Raw genomic sequence first — 14,001 nt, 5'->3', positions numbered from 1 at the left:
TGAACTTCTTCAACCCAACATATTAAAACAACAGAGATGATTGCATTATTTGTTTTACAAAATTAATGTCAATCCTAAGGTATTAACATAAACCATACAAGTCGAGTCGCCACCGCACTTCTATTTATCCAAAGGAATGGTTAGAAAGCGAAAAAAAACCTAAAATTTTTATCGAATCAAAAACTAGTAAAAATGTCAGAGATCTGGGTATGGGGGTTGGTTATGCAATGGGAAGGTTTTAAGCACCCAAAACATCCTAGGTACTCCTAGGGAGCCCTTTTCATAAGTGTTGTTCTAGTCTAAAAGGTGTAGGTATATCTAAAGTAATATTTACTAAAAGGAAGGTTAAAAGAAAATGGCTCGCAAGGATGTCGCGTCCACTGCCTACGTATCTCATCTAAGTATGAGAATCAGAGTCTTCGTAGCTCGGCTACCTATGGGTTAAAGAGAAGTGTGCTCGGTAAGACGTCGCGTCTTATGCCTACGTATCTCATATGGAATGAGAATCAGAGCAAAACGTAGTTCGACTAACTAGGGGTTAAGGATTGTCATCTGAACATGGACTTACAAAAGAGGACACCAGTTGTGTCAAAGGAGGGTGGGCAGTGTGTTCAACGTCCAAGCAGTAGGTGTTGTAGCTCGCTGAATCGAGTCTTAGGCAGTTACCTCTTTGCAATAGAACGGACTGTCATGCCACAAGATCGGAGACGCACGGAAGGTCTAAAACTGGGGAAGCTCTGCTCTAGAGTTGTCATGCAATATGGACCTATGTGTTAGGATTTACAAAGGGGAACATCTACCTAATGTTAGCATGCAAAGAATAAGGGAATTCTACCTATGTTATCATACAAATGGTTCTACCTAATGGGTGCTACCTAAACGGAACAAGAGTCGACGGATGGAGCGCGGAGAGGAGTTACAGATAAGGGTGGATGGCGATGTCGGAGGCAATCGACTTACAGGTAGATGGCGATGCCTGAGGCAATCGACTTACAAGAGGATGGATGAATGCGTGCTGGTTCTGTTAAGTTTTGAAAATGATTACTCGACGTTGGATCGAGCTTTTGATCTTATTTTGAAATGGTTATCAGATGTTCGTTTTAATTCTTGTATTAACAGGTGACTAAAGAAATAAAGAAATAAATATTATACACTTTATGGGAGAGGGGTACATTTGTTATGAATGGGGATTGTTCATGGCAAACAAACAATAAGAATATATGCCTCATACATCATACAAGTAGGCAACAGTTATCAATCAGATCGGATAAATAAACAATATATAATCAAACCAAAGAATCAAATAATGGAGCATTTAAACAATGCATGGGAGTATGAACATGTTAAATAATCAAGCAATAGAAAGCATGAATGAGAGGAACAAGTATAAAAGATAACAAATGAATCAAACAGATGAAAATATACACACGAAGGGTCCACTGAATAATTTAATCAGGAAATGAGGTAAGGACCAAATAAAATCAAGGTAAAAGGCCTCTAATATATGGCATATGAGATGAACAAGGGAGGATCAAAAGATCTCTTCAATTGCCATAAGCAATCCCTAAGTCAAACATCGATCATAAAGAAGTCAATTGAAAATTCAAGTCAACTTAAAAAATAATAAATAAATAGAAAATTAATCAAGAAAATTATGAAAAATTAAACTAAATAAGGTGGGGTCAGGACATCATCATCCCCCAAAAAGATTTTAAAAATAATGAAAATTGGCACGTTAATTAATTAAAACAAAACATAGGTCAAACCAAAAGTCAATTAATAAGACTAGGTTAGAAATAAATCAAGAATAAATAGTAAATTAATCAATAAAAATATGAAAAATTAAACTAAATAAGTTGGGGTTAGGAAATCATCATCCCCCAAAAATATTTTAAAAATAATGAAAATTGGTACGTGAATTAATTAAAATAAAACAGAAGTCAAATTAAAAGTCAACCAACCAAACTAGGTCAAAAATAAATCCAAAATAAATTGAATATGTGAAATAAAACTCCAAGAAAAGGTCAGGTTGACCATGAGAAAGTGGTCAACCTTCATCCCAAAAATCAAATGCTAACAATAATTTTAAGTCATAAAAATAAAATCAATAAAAAAAAGTGTGTTAAAATGGACCATGTAGAATAAATAATTAAAATAAAATATTAATATTAAAAAAATACGAAAATAAAAATTATATAAAATTAAATAAAACGTTAAGAAAAGTGAAAAATATTTTTGGGTAATTTTATGGACGAAGAAAATATTTTAAATAAGAAAAAGAAATATGAAAATGGAAGGATCAATGGTGATGAACATGGTAAGTAAGCGCAAATATATCAAAACATGGTCATGGAAGAGATGATTACCTAATGGAAAATAGAAGTGGAATGGAATCTGATATGTGATGAAGCTTTGCCTCCTTGCCACGAAATTCCAATGCTTCTTCAGGGTTAGGGTTTCAGCTTCTTAAATAGGGTGGATTAGGTGTTCTCATGGGCTTTTTAATAAGTGATTTATCCATAAGAATAAAAGTGTGAAGTGAGGTCTAAAATATTGTTATTTTGGGCCAAACTTAAGTGAATGGATGTCCAATGCATGGCCAAAAGAGGTAAAGAACGTGACTGATTTGTGCAGCATGCTTAGAAAATCTGATTGGGCCAGCCAGGCCCAAAATCTGCCTAGAAAGTCAAGTCATGGTGCCCACTTTAAATGAATGTATCTCTCAAACCATGGATCCAAATGAGATGATTTCAAAAGGATGTGAAAGAGGACATGGCAAGGTACAATTGTTGTGAAGAAAGTATTTTCAAATAATTCCTTAAAGTGCAAGAAAATTGGCCAAGAAGTCTTGACAAATTTTGAAGATTTTGGACTTAGAAATTTTTCTAAGTGTCCTAAAAAAATGTCTCACTTTGACTAAGCATAACTTTCTCAATTCTAATCCAAATGGAGCAAACTTTATATCTCTAGAAATATTGGAACAAGAGGAACAACTTTTATGTTGGGGAAATTTTCAAATGGAGCTTTTATCTTGATGAAAATGGACTTAAAGTGAGTGCAAGGATCATGAAAACTTGCCCTAAATGGAAAGTCAACCATTTCCAAATTAAGTAACTTTTCCAATTCCTGATTAAATGATGAATCCATGATCCAACCTTGATCAAATTTCACATGTAGGATCCCCTAGGCATGGATTTTGAGATTCCACTCTCAAAATGTCAGGAGTTGACTTTTCTGGCCCCACAGTTGACTTTTCCCAAACTGTCTGATTCCCGATTCCATTGATCAATTAAAGCACTTCTAGCTCAAATAAAGAGCTGATTTTTTTGTATGTAGACCCTTGTGGACATATGAAGGGCCATGGAAAATAGTTTCACCCAAAGAATCATAAATAAACTGACTTTATACCAAACCCTAGTTTTAGGGCAAAATGATCAGGAACTGATTGCACTGATTGCCAATGGATCTTTCTGAGATAATTGTGAATCTTCCTAGGCCAAGATGCCTCACTAATCATGACATGGATGAGCTCCTCTACTTCGAACCAAACATTGTCTGTTGCAGGTAGCCATGAAACCCTAATTTCTGATTAAATCCAGATGAACACTCTGATAGCTTTGAATCCTTCACTGATGAAATGAGGACCATAATAAGATACTTGGACCCCCCCTGACACCCTTGAGACTTGTATACTTAGAAAATGAAGTCCAATTCTCAATCTTGCTTTGTGTGTGCTCCTTCTGTGAAGGAGTGACCGATCAAAACCTGATCTCCATGTCACTAATGCAGTATGCAATGAGTATGACCTAATATGATGCTAATGAAGTGTAAAACATAATCCCATGCTTCTAGGAAAAATGAAGGGTAAATTTTAGGGTATTACAAAGTTATCCATAGAAGATCACATACGACTAAATACCTTCAACAGATCTATTCTCAGTATCTATTTAAGATAAAGATTGAAAACATTTGAATTGTTTGTTCTGACCAAGATGAATGTGAGTTGAAGAATACGTGACTGTGTTCACAAAGATGTGATACCAGTTCATAGTATTGGTTAAAAGAGAGATTGTGTTTTATTCAGAAAACACAGATCTAAGAAACACACATTAAATATAAAATATAACCACACGGGTTACGTGTGTAAGAGAGCAGAGTGAAAATGATCAAGAAATATCATCAGAACAGAAAGGCACAACATGAAGAAAATTTATGCGAGAGAAGAAGAATGAACACTTCATTCTTCCAACTCAAGAGAAAACAACTCATATTCTGCTCAAGAGTGTAAACCTGTGTATTTGCTTATCCAAGAAACACTCACATGAACACAAGGTTAATACCATACTCTTTTGGTTAAGAGAATCTGTAGACTATAGCCGATGTGAGCAATAAACTCCTAATCTGATTAATTAGGCAAAAAAAAGTCTCTTTCTATGTGATTGAGCAAAACTCCTTAACATGAGCTTAAGGTAGGAAAGTCCTAAACATGTGCTTTAGGAAAGGAAGTCTCGGGCTGGGTGCTTGAGCATTGAGGTCTCATGCTAGCGGACATAGCAGGAAGTCTCAATCAGGGTGATTGAGCATTGAAGTCTCATGTCTGCGGGTAGAGTAGGACGTCTCAGTCTGGTTGATTGAGAAATGAAGTCCCATGCTTAAGGTCAGAGCAAGGAAGTCTCGATTAGGTGTGGTTGAGCAGGAAGTCTTGAGTTGTTGGCTTAAGTAATTGTAATCACTCTGATTATAGTTAAAAGCTCTTGTGCTACAAGGGGACTGGACTACTCTCGGTTTGAGAGGAACCAGGATATATTATGTGTCTATTTATTTACTTCTGCATTTATATTCCACTGTGCAACCGAATTCTGAAGTCAGACTCAATTTTGATTTAGCCTCTTACGTGTATCAGAATCTAAGTTTGACGTCTTAGGTTCTAAAATAGAGTTGAAGAAAAGAAAGTAAACTTCTCACTACTTTTACTCACTATAGTATTATACTCTAAGCATGGTTTAGAATATGATGTTCCAGAATCAGGAGTGAAAAGAGATTTATAGGCATACACAATTCAATCCCCCTTCTTGTCTATTTTTCTCACCTTCAACCTCCCTACTCTACGTGTGTGGGTAGACATGGAGGTCTCCCTCACACCAACATTCTATCTGCACAAAGTTTATTAAATGCACTTGTTCTTTATGCCAACTACTCTCACTCAACGCCACAACTGAGCCCTCTCTTCCCAATGCATATGCCCATTGGTGAATCTCCTAAACAACTTATATTTATGTCCAACCTCATTACTTCATGTATCAACAATTATTTCTTTAAGACCAATAGCGAGGACTGGCCAAAAGTCCATTAAGATTGGCGCAACTCATATGTTTAATTCAGTAAGAATGTCTCTTCCATTGACGTACATGCGGACCTCCTTTCCTTGACACCACATAGAAGCACGACCTCCCTTTTATGTTGATGGTTGATACACATCCAATGATTGCCCACACTTCACGATGGACTATCAAAAGGAAGGTTATAAATGTCTCGTCTATATTAGCGCGATCATTTGTTATTCCCTTGTATACTTTCAGTGTTCTACTTCTTTTAAATATTAACTTAAATGTTAAATGTTGAAGTGATAATTTTTTTTCTTCCAGATACTTCCTCTAATTATCTTAAAACTATAACCATCATATTGGAAGCCCCGGTATCGTGGTCATCTTCAATGTTTTATCTACTTTTATTAAAATTAGAAGTCATAAATCAAATCAAAATGTAAATAAGTCAAATAAAATCAAAATATAGTAGGGATATCATAGTACACTTATTAAATTGCTTCTTATAATCGTTAACATATGCAATTAAATAAATATAAGCATAGGATTCAGATTAAAATAGTTCCTTTCTAAAACCTACAATAATACTGCCAAATCCAATTTTTCTAATACCTTCCCCATATAATGTTGAATTGCCAGATTTCCTACTTAGAAATCAAATTGGCAGATTTCCCTCCATCCTATGTTTCATCTGTTTGGTTCTTCTAGATTAATTAATTATTACTTGCCGCAATTATGTGTGTCGGTTCCTAATTTTATACTTTGATAAATACGAATAGATATTGCTGGAGACAAAGAAATCTCAATTATATATTGAATTGAAAAGGTACCCACTACTAAATGTTTCAGCGACATATTTTGTGATATATGTGTCTTTAGCCTTTAAAGCATCTTTAGAAATGTCTGATTTCGCTTCTATTACTATCTTGTTTTATTCACCACTTGTATTAAAATGTTTGGCATACATTTTTATAATTTTTTTTTGTCACTAGGCTATGAAACTCGTAAATGTTTGGTTTTATCTTATACAAATCTAAAATATTTTATTTAAGTTAAATTAAATTAATATTAAATAATAAATTAAAAGTAAAGACTTTAAAATTCTTTTTTTACTCTATTATTAAAATTCACATAAACACTAATAATAAATACGTTGGATTAAGCTAATTTATGGACACAAAATTTATGATAAATAATACTACATTTTCATAGTTTAGATTATCAAAAGGTGTTCTCTGATGTCAGAAATCGGCATGGAGACCTTCTTTGATATAGCTCTTCTTCACATCATTCATATGTCTCAATTTCAATCCCAAGTACAAAACAAATCTAATGGACATGCTCATCAAAATGCATATTATATATTAGTTTTTAATTTTTTAAAGTTTTGTCTCAAAGGTAAATCATCTCTCGATCAAGTGCTTAAATGGGTTTAGAGAGCATGACTCAAACAATACATGAATAATTTACAAGGGAGGTTGATAAGTGGTAAAGGCAATATATCATTTAAGAAAACATAATTAGTGACAAAAGTTGAATTTACAGAGTCCAATCATTATTGATATTTAAGTCCTTTGGGACATGCCTATTTTGAATTTTTATTCAAATCAACAAAAGGAACTCAACAAAATTTGGAGAGTATAGACATAAAATATTAAGCTCTCACTCATACATTTTTCAGCGTGGACGCTAGATTTTAGACATGAAAATTTGAAGATTATACGTGCTCAAGTGTGATTGAGGATGCATGGTTTGCCCTTAGAGTATTGGAAACCAACTACTTTATTTGTAATTGCATATGATATTTGCGCTCCTTTATCAATTGATGAGCTTAAAAAAAGAACTTGGAGAAATTTTGTGCATGTGCAGATATACCTTAACATGTCAAATACTCTCTATGATTGTATTTTGATGGAAGGATAGTGTTAATCCTTCTTGGTTGAATTGGAATACGAGCGTTTATCTATTTTTTTATGATCATTGTGTGTGTTGTGTGTGTGTGTGTAATATCTCATATCCTCTTAAGTGCATTGTTTTTTGTCAGGTAAGACATATTCAGTTCCTAAATGCTTTATTAATCATCAGTTGAGACAAATAGAATAATTATTGAACCCATAAGAGATTGATTCTTACTCAATTCGATTGACCCTTATTAATTAGTAAAAGAATGAACATTTTTGGTAAAATTGATAAATGGTCAATTTCTCACTAGAAGATAAAATCTCTTTTAAGATATTTCTCTTCACTCTCTCTTACCATTCATATGTTTTTTTAGGAGAGAGAGAGAGAGAGAGGAGAGAGAGAGGAGAGGAGAGAGAGAGAGAGAGGAGAGAGAGAGAGGAGAGAGAGAGAGAGAGAGAGAGAGGAGAGAGAGGAAAACTTGGAAGGAGAAGAAGAAAGTTTGCATCAACAAGGATCGCAACTCAATCTATCATCATTTTCATATTCTAGAGGTGGGTTCCTAGATAGTTATAACTTTGGAGGTAGAAATTCATGAAAATGGAAATTAGGGTTTTGTGTGATAATCCTCTTATTCCCTGTTTCATTTTCTTGCTATTGTTGTTATGTATTTCTCGTTAAGCGAGATAATGGCTTGCTAAGCGAGCATTCATGCTTTCCCAGAAGTGATGTTATGTCAACCTCGCTAAGTGAGGGAGTTGGTTGCTAAGTGAGAGCTCTGGTTTTCTCTGCATAACTTTTTCTTTTACGCTCGCTAGGTGAAGGAAGTCTCGCTAAGAGAGAGCTCGCTTTGAGCTAGTGCTAGAGCTCGCTAAGCGACAGAAGGAAAGTCTGTAGATTTGAGAATTCTGCCTCGCCTCGCTTAGATCTGCCTTGAGCTCGCTAAGTGAGGGTTCTAAAATGGTGTTTCTGAAGGAGAAGAGTGATCCAAAATGCAATAGAGTTTAAAATTTCTCATTTAGTGATCCTTACGAATGGGCATGATCAGTGATAGAATCATTACCTCTTGTGGCGATTGTAACCTTTGATGCAGATCTACGGAGCGATCACGAAAGTTGAACGATGACAACGCCTCTACTCAGTCCACACGAACGGATTCCTTCAATCTCAGTGCTAACTGCTAAGAATGAAGGCTTTGAGTGAGTGAGAGAGAGAAACGAAATTGCAACTACTCAAATGCTTCTACACAAGGGTTCTATTTATAGAACCACTTGTGTGGGCTGCAAGCTAAAAAGCCCACTCAAGGGTTCTATTTATAGAACAATTCATTTGAAATCGACGTCGTTTTTCGCATCAACACTTGATACTTTAAAGCACAACTCTTGCGCAGTCACAACCCTAATCGCATAACTCTTTGACAACACAACCCTTGTGCCATCATTAACCCTAATGCACCAATTTCAGACCGTCAAACACACCTCGATTGTTGATTCAGTATGATTGATCAACACGTCATTGCTTCACCATACAAATGGCGGATCAATAAGCAAACGACCATTGATCGCTCAAAGGAAAACAACCATTAAGTGTTTGAATAAACGAAACAGAAACAGTATATCATATATACCGTATTTTGCATCAGGATTACTTATATCATATATATAACTTGATCGATCTCAATTGCATAACCTATGGACGATCGATGTATCGTTGCTTCGCCATACTAATGTCAGATTCCGAAGCATAGTCAACATCAATCATCCAAATCGTACACACATGATGCCAAATTTAATTACTCGTTTATTCTTTGATTCATTCTGTCTTTTAATCGTATTAATACAAAAAAAATAAAAATAAACAGCTATCAGAAGCATGGTTTCGTAAGTGGCTCTGATACCACTAAAGGAGAAGAGCGATCTAAAACGCAACGGAATTTAAAATTTCTCCTTTAGTTATCCTTACGAATGGGCATGATCATGTTGGTGTAAGCCCTAGAGGCCAATACTTTTGGTACTTGTATCGAATTATTTATTAATAATAAAAGGCTTTTTCTTTATTATGGTTGTTTAATAAAGTCCCTAGAATAGCTAGTCCGTTTAATGCATCAAGTGTGACTTGATCATGAGACCACATTAAACATAAGGACACTATACTTAAAGTATCCGTAGTCGAGCTTTATTGTGAAGTGGGATAGAATTAAGACTATTATGTTTGTAGATTGATGATCACATCTCATGGATCATGGATAAAGAGTTATCAAGTCTTAAACATAGGTATGAATATTAAGAGTAATATTTATACCAGATTGACCCGCTATGAGAATACTATATAGAAAGTTATTCAAAGTGTCATAAGTTATTCTCATGGTGATAATGGTGTATGCCACTCTTCGACCTGAAACCACTATGGACCCTAGATGTAGAGTCGAGTGCTTTGTTGCTGATCTAACCTTGTCCGTAACTGGAGAACCATAAAGACAGTTGATGGGTACTCCACGAAGCATGATGAGGGACATGCGTGTCCTAGATGGAATTTTCCCATCCTGCGTAACAGGATAAATGTCTATGGGCCCAATATTGAACTGGAAAAGGATGACACGGTTTATACCTTGTGTTCAATATAGACATAAGGGCAAAGGGGTAATTATACACATAATTATTATCACAGGAGGTTTTGTCAGATCACATGACATTTTCGTGTCTTGGGTAGCAGTGATGTGTTGCTAGATACCGCTCACTGTTTATTATGTTAAATGCGTGATTTAATATAATTGCCAACGTCGCGAAAACCTACAAGGTCACACACAAAGGACGGATTGATGAGAGATAGAGTAATTAAGGAATACCGTAATGTATGGTGCCCTTAAGTAGAATACGAAATATGGTAAGGTACCAAATACTTAAGTGATTTTGGCATATTATGAGATATGGGCAAAATGCACTTAAGTGGGCTTTTTGGCTTGAAGCCCACACAAGTGGTTCTATAAATAGAACTCTTGTGCAGAAGCAATGTATGGGAATACAACACAACTGAAGAGTTGGAATTTCGTATCTCTCTTTCTCTCACTCAAAGCCTTCATTGGTACCAGCTAGCACTGAGATTGAAGGAATCCGTTCGTGTGGACTGAGTAGAGACGTTGTCATCGTTCAACGTTCGTGATCGCCACAAGAGGTAACGATTCTATCACTGATCATGCCCATTCGTAAGGATCACTAAATGGAGAAATTTTTAAATTCCGTTGCGCCTTGGATGGCCATTCTCCTTCAGTGGTATCAGAGCCACTTACGAAACCATGAATCTGATTACTGTTTTTGTTCTGTAATAATATGATTAAAACAGAATGAATCAAAGATTAAATTGAGATCGATCAAGTTATATATAAGATATATGTAATCCTGATGCGAAATACATTATATATGATATAGTGTTCTCGTTTCGTTCATTCAAACACTCAATGGTTGTTTTCCTTTGAGCGATCAATGGTCATTTGCTTCTTGATCCGACATTAGTATGGTGAAGCAATGACGTGTTGATCAATCATACTGAATCAACAATCGAGATGTGTTTGACGGTCTGAAATTGGTGCATCAGGGTTAGTGATGGCACAAGGGTTGTGTTGTCAGAGAGTTATGCGGTTGGGGTTGTGACTGCACAAGAGTTGTGCTTTCTAAACAGTTTTCCGAACAGTGTTAACCGGTTAACTCATATGGTTAACCGGTTAACGGGATACGAAATAAATTATTTTTTTATCTTTCAAACAGTGTTAACTGTAACACCCCGATGAAATAAGGCTAATTATTTAATTTAAATTAATATAATATTTATTAATTTAATTAATTAATTGGAAATATTATTGGATTATTATTGTTATTATTTTGGAATAATAATATTTATTGGAAAATATATAAGTTGGAATAAGGAAAAAGAGTTTTCATTTTGTAAAAGGGTTTTACGTGAAAACTGAGAAGCTGCAGAGAAGAGGAGAAAGGGGCAAAGAGGAAGAACCAGAGAGCAAAGGTTGGAGTAGAGCTTGGAGCTTAGAGATTTCGCCGGATTAACTCAGGTAAGGGGGGTTTATCGTCGATTAATGGGTATTATGGGATAATATGTAATGGGTAGTGATAAGTCGTTGATTTGACCCTAATTGGGATTGTGAATGCTGAAAATGATGTTGGATAAACTGTGTTAAAAACTGTAATTGAATCGATAATGGTGTGTGTCGTAAATTACTGGACGTATAGCTTTTTACGGAATTGGAATCGGAGGTCCGGAAGTCCTCTAACGGCGGAAAATGCGGAGAATTCTGCATTCTGCTTTGTGTTAGCGCAGGAACTGTTGTTTTGTCTGCGTTAACCAGTTAACCCAGGGTGTTAACCGGTTAACACTGTTACGAATTGAGAATGAGTGCTATTTTGCCTGCGTTAACCGGTTAACCCAGGGCGTTAACCGGTTAACACTGTTAAGTTTTGGGCAGTAAGCGTGTTTTGCCTGCGTTAACCGGTTAACCCAGGGCGTTAACGGTTAACGCTGTTGCAGAGTGGAAAAATTGTTAATTTAAATGTTGTGTGCCTAATTGGTGGTTGCCTATATCGGTGTGTGATATAGTAGGGATTATTCCCGCTGTTTGAGCAGTATAGGTATTAGTAGAGTGGGCTAATACTGTGTTTAATTGATTTACATGATAATGATGTGTTGATACATGTGTTGATGATGTATGATGGCATGCATAATGATGTGAATGTATATATTATGCCTGTATTGTGAATGGACTGTTGTATGGCTTAGAGTGTGAGCATATGTCCATTGTGAATTGTTGTTGATGCTGCATTGCTAGATGATTAGCGTGCATAGCATAGCCTTGGGGGCTGTAGCTAATTCCCATGGTGAGGAATTAGTGAGTGAACCATTGTGGGTTTGTTGTTGATGTTTGCATGCTAGATGATTAGTGTGCATAGTCTAGCCTTCGGGGCTGTAGCTAATTCCCATGGTGAGGAATTAGTGAGTGAGTCACTAGGTCTCAAATGAGTGGGACTAGTGAGCTTAGTAGCCGTATCTGGAGGGATCGGTGAGCTTGAACTATATGTTCAAGAATAGTCGGTACCGCATGTGTGGGGTCTCATTGCATAATGTATGTATGGCGTATAATATGAATGGATGTATTCCAATATTATACGTATGGTTGTTTGTTATGGAGTATGATTTGAGATTATACTTGTGTTTATGTTGGTGTTGAGTATGATATTGAGCTGATGTGCTGTTACTGATTGTATGTTGTGATTAGGGTGATTAATGTGTCAAATTACTTAACATGACATGAGATTCTATAATGCTTATTATATCGATTGAGGAACTCACCCTTACAACTATTTTTCAGGTAACGAGCAATGAGTTGAGTAGAAGCTAATGCTTGGAGTCTAGTGTAGTCTCCTTAGTGGGTCATGCTCTGATAGATGTAACATCGGGAGGGAACATTTTAAATGTGTTGTTGATGATTGTTGAACCAGTTTACATGTAGTATGTTACATGTTTTGATTGATTTGATTTATATCCGCTGCGATTTATGCAAATGTTTAATTGATTAAATAAAGAGCATGACAGTTATTTCGGAACATGGTGTGAATGATTGTGTGACACCCTTAAATGCATAATTACTCTGATATATGTTTATTATTTTAATTAAATATTTTGGGTATTTTAGAAGGGTGTTACATTAGTGGTATCAGAGCATAGTCGGTCGAGTCGAGTCGTAATTATTTTGTTTCCCTGTACGGGATAGGTGTTGTGTAACCCTATCAGTACTTATTGTTTTAGCTTGTTGGGTTTTCAGAATAGAGATGGCTGGAAGAGGTAGAGACGATGCTGCGATTGCTGAGGCTCTGGGTATGCTAGCTGGAGTGCTTGGAGGGAATCCAAATGTTGTGGGAATGGGAGCTGCTCGTCAACTGAGTGAGTTCCAGAAGAACAATCCTCCAATGTTCAAGGGAGCATACGATCCAGATGGCGCTCAGAAGTGGTTGAAGGAGATAGAGAGGATCTTCCGAGTGACTGAGTGTGCCGATAACCAGAAGGTTAGGTTCGGTACGCATATGCTGTCAGAGGAAGCAGATGATTGGTGGGTTGCTACCCGCACTGAGTTGGAATCTGCTGGAAATGCTGAGATCACTTGGGCTGTGTTCAGAGAGAGATTCCTGAGGAAGTATTTTCCAGAGGATGTCAGAGGAAAGAAAGAGATAGAGTTCTTGGAATTGAAGCAGGGTAACAAGTCTGTTACTGAGTATGCTGCTAAGTTCACAGAGCTGTCGAAGTATTACACTCCCTATAATGAGGCTGCTGGAGAATTTTCGAAATGTGTGAAGTTTGAGAACGGGTTGCGTCCCGAGATCAAACAGGCTATTGGATATCAGCGGATCAGAGTGTTTTCTGACTTGGTTGACTGTTGCAGGATTTTTGAACAGGATTCCAAAGCCAGAGCAGAGAGCTATCAACAGAGAGTTGATAGGAAAGGCAAGAATCAGAATGATCGTGGAAAACTGTATGCAGCTGGCAAAGGTTTCCAGAAGCAGAGTGGGATGAAGAGGCCTAGTGGGGGAGACTCTAGTGCCCCTGCTAAGTGTTATAGATGTGGTCGGGCTGGACATCGTGTCCATGAGTGTACCAGTGCTGAGATGAAGTGTTTCAAGTGTGGAAAAGGTGGTCATTTGGCTGCAGAGTGTCGGTTGAAGACCGTGACTTGTTTCAACTGTGGAGAGTTGGGTCATATCAGTCCACAGTGTCCTAA

The sequence above is a fragment of the Lathyrus oleraceus genome, chromosome 3, assembly GCF_024323335.1.
Source record: "Lathyrus oleraceus cultivar Zhongwan6 chromosome 3, CAAS_Psat_ZW6_1.0, whole genome shotgun sequence".
NCBI classification, from domain to species: Eukaryota; Viridiplantae; Streptophyta; class Magnoliopsida; order Fabales; family Fabaceae; genus Lathyrus; species Lathyrus oleraceus.
The sequence above is the reverse complement of the archived record's forward strand: the minus strand, read 5'-3'. Positions refer to the sequence as shown.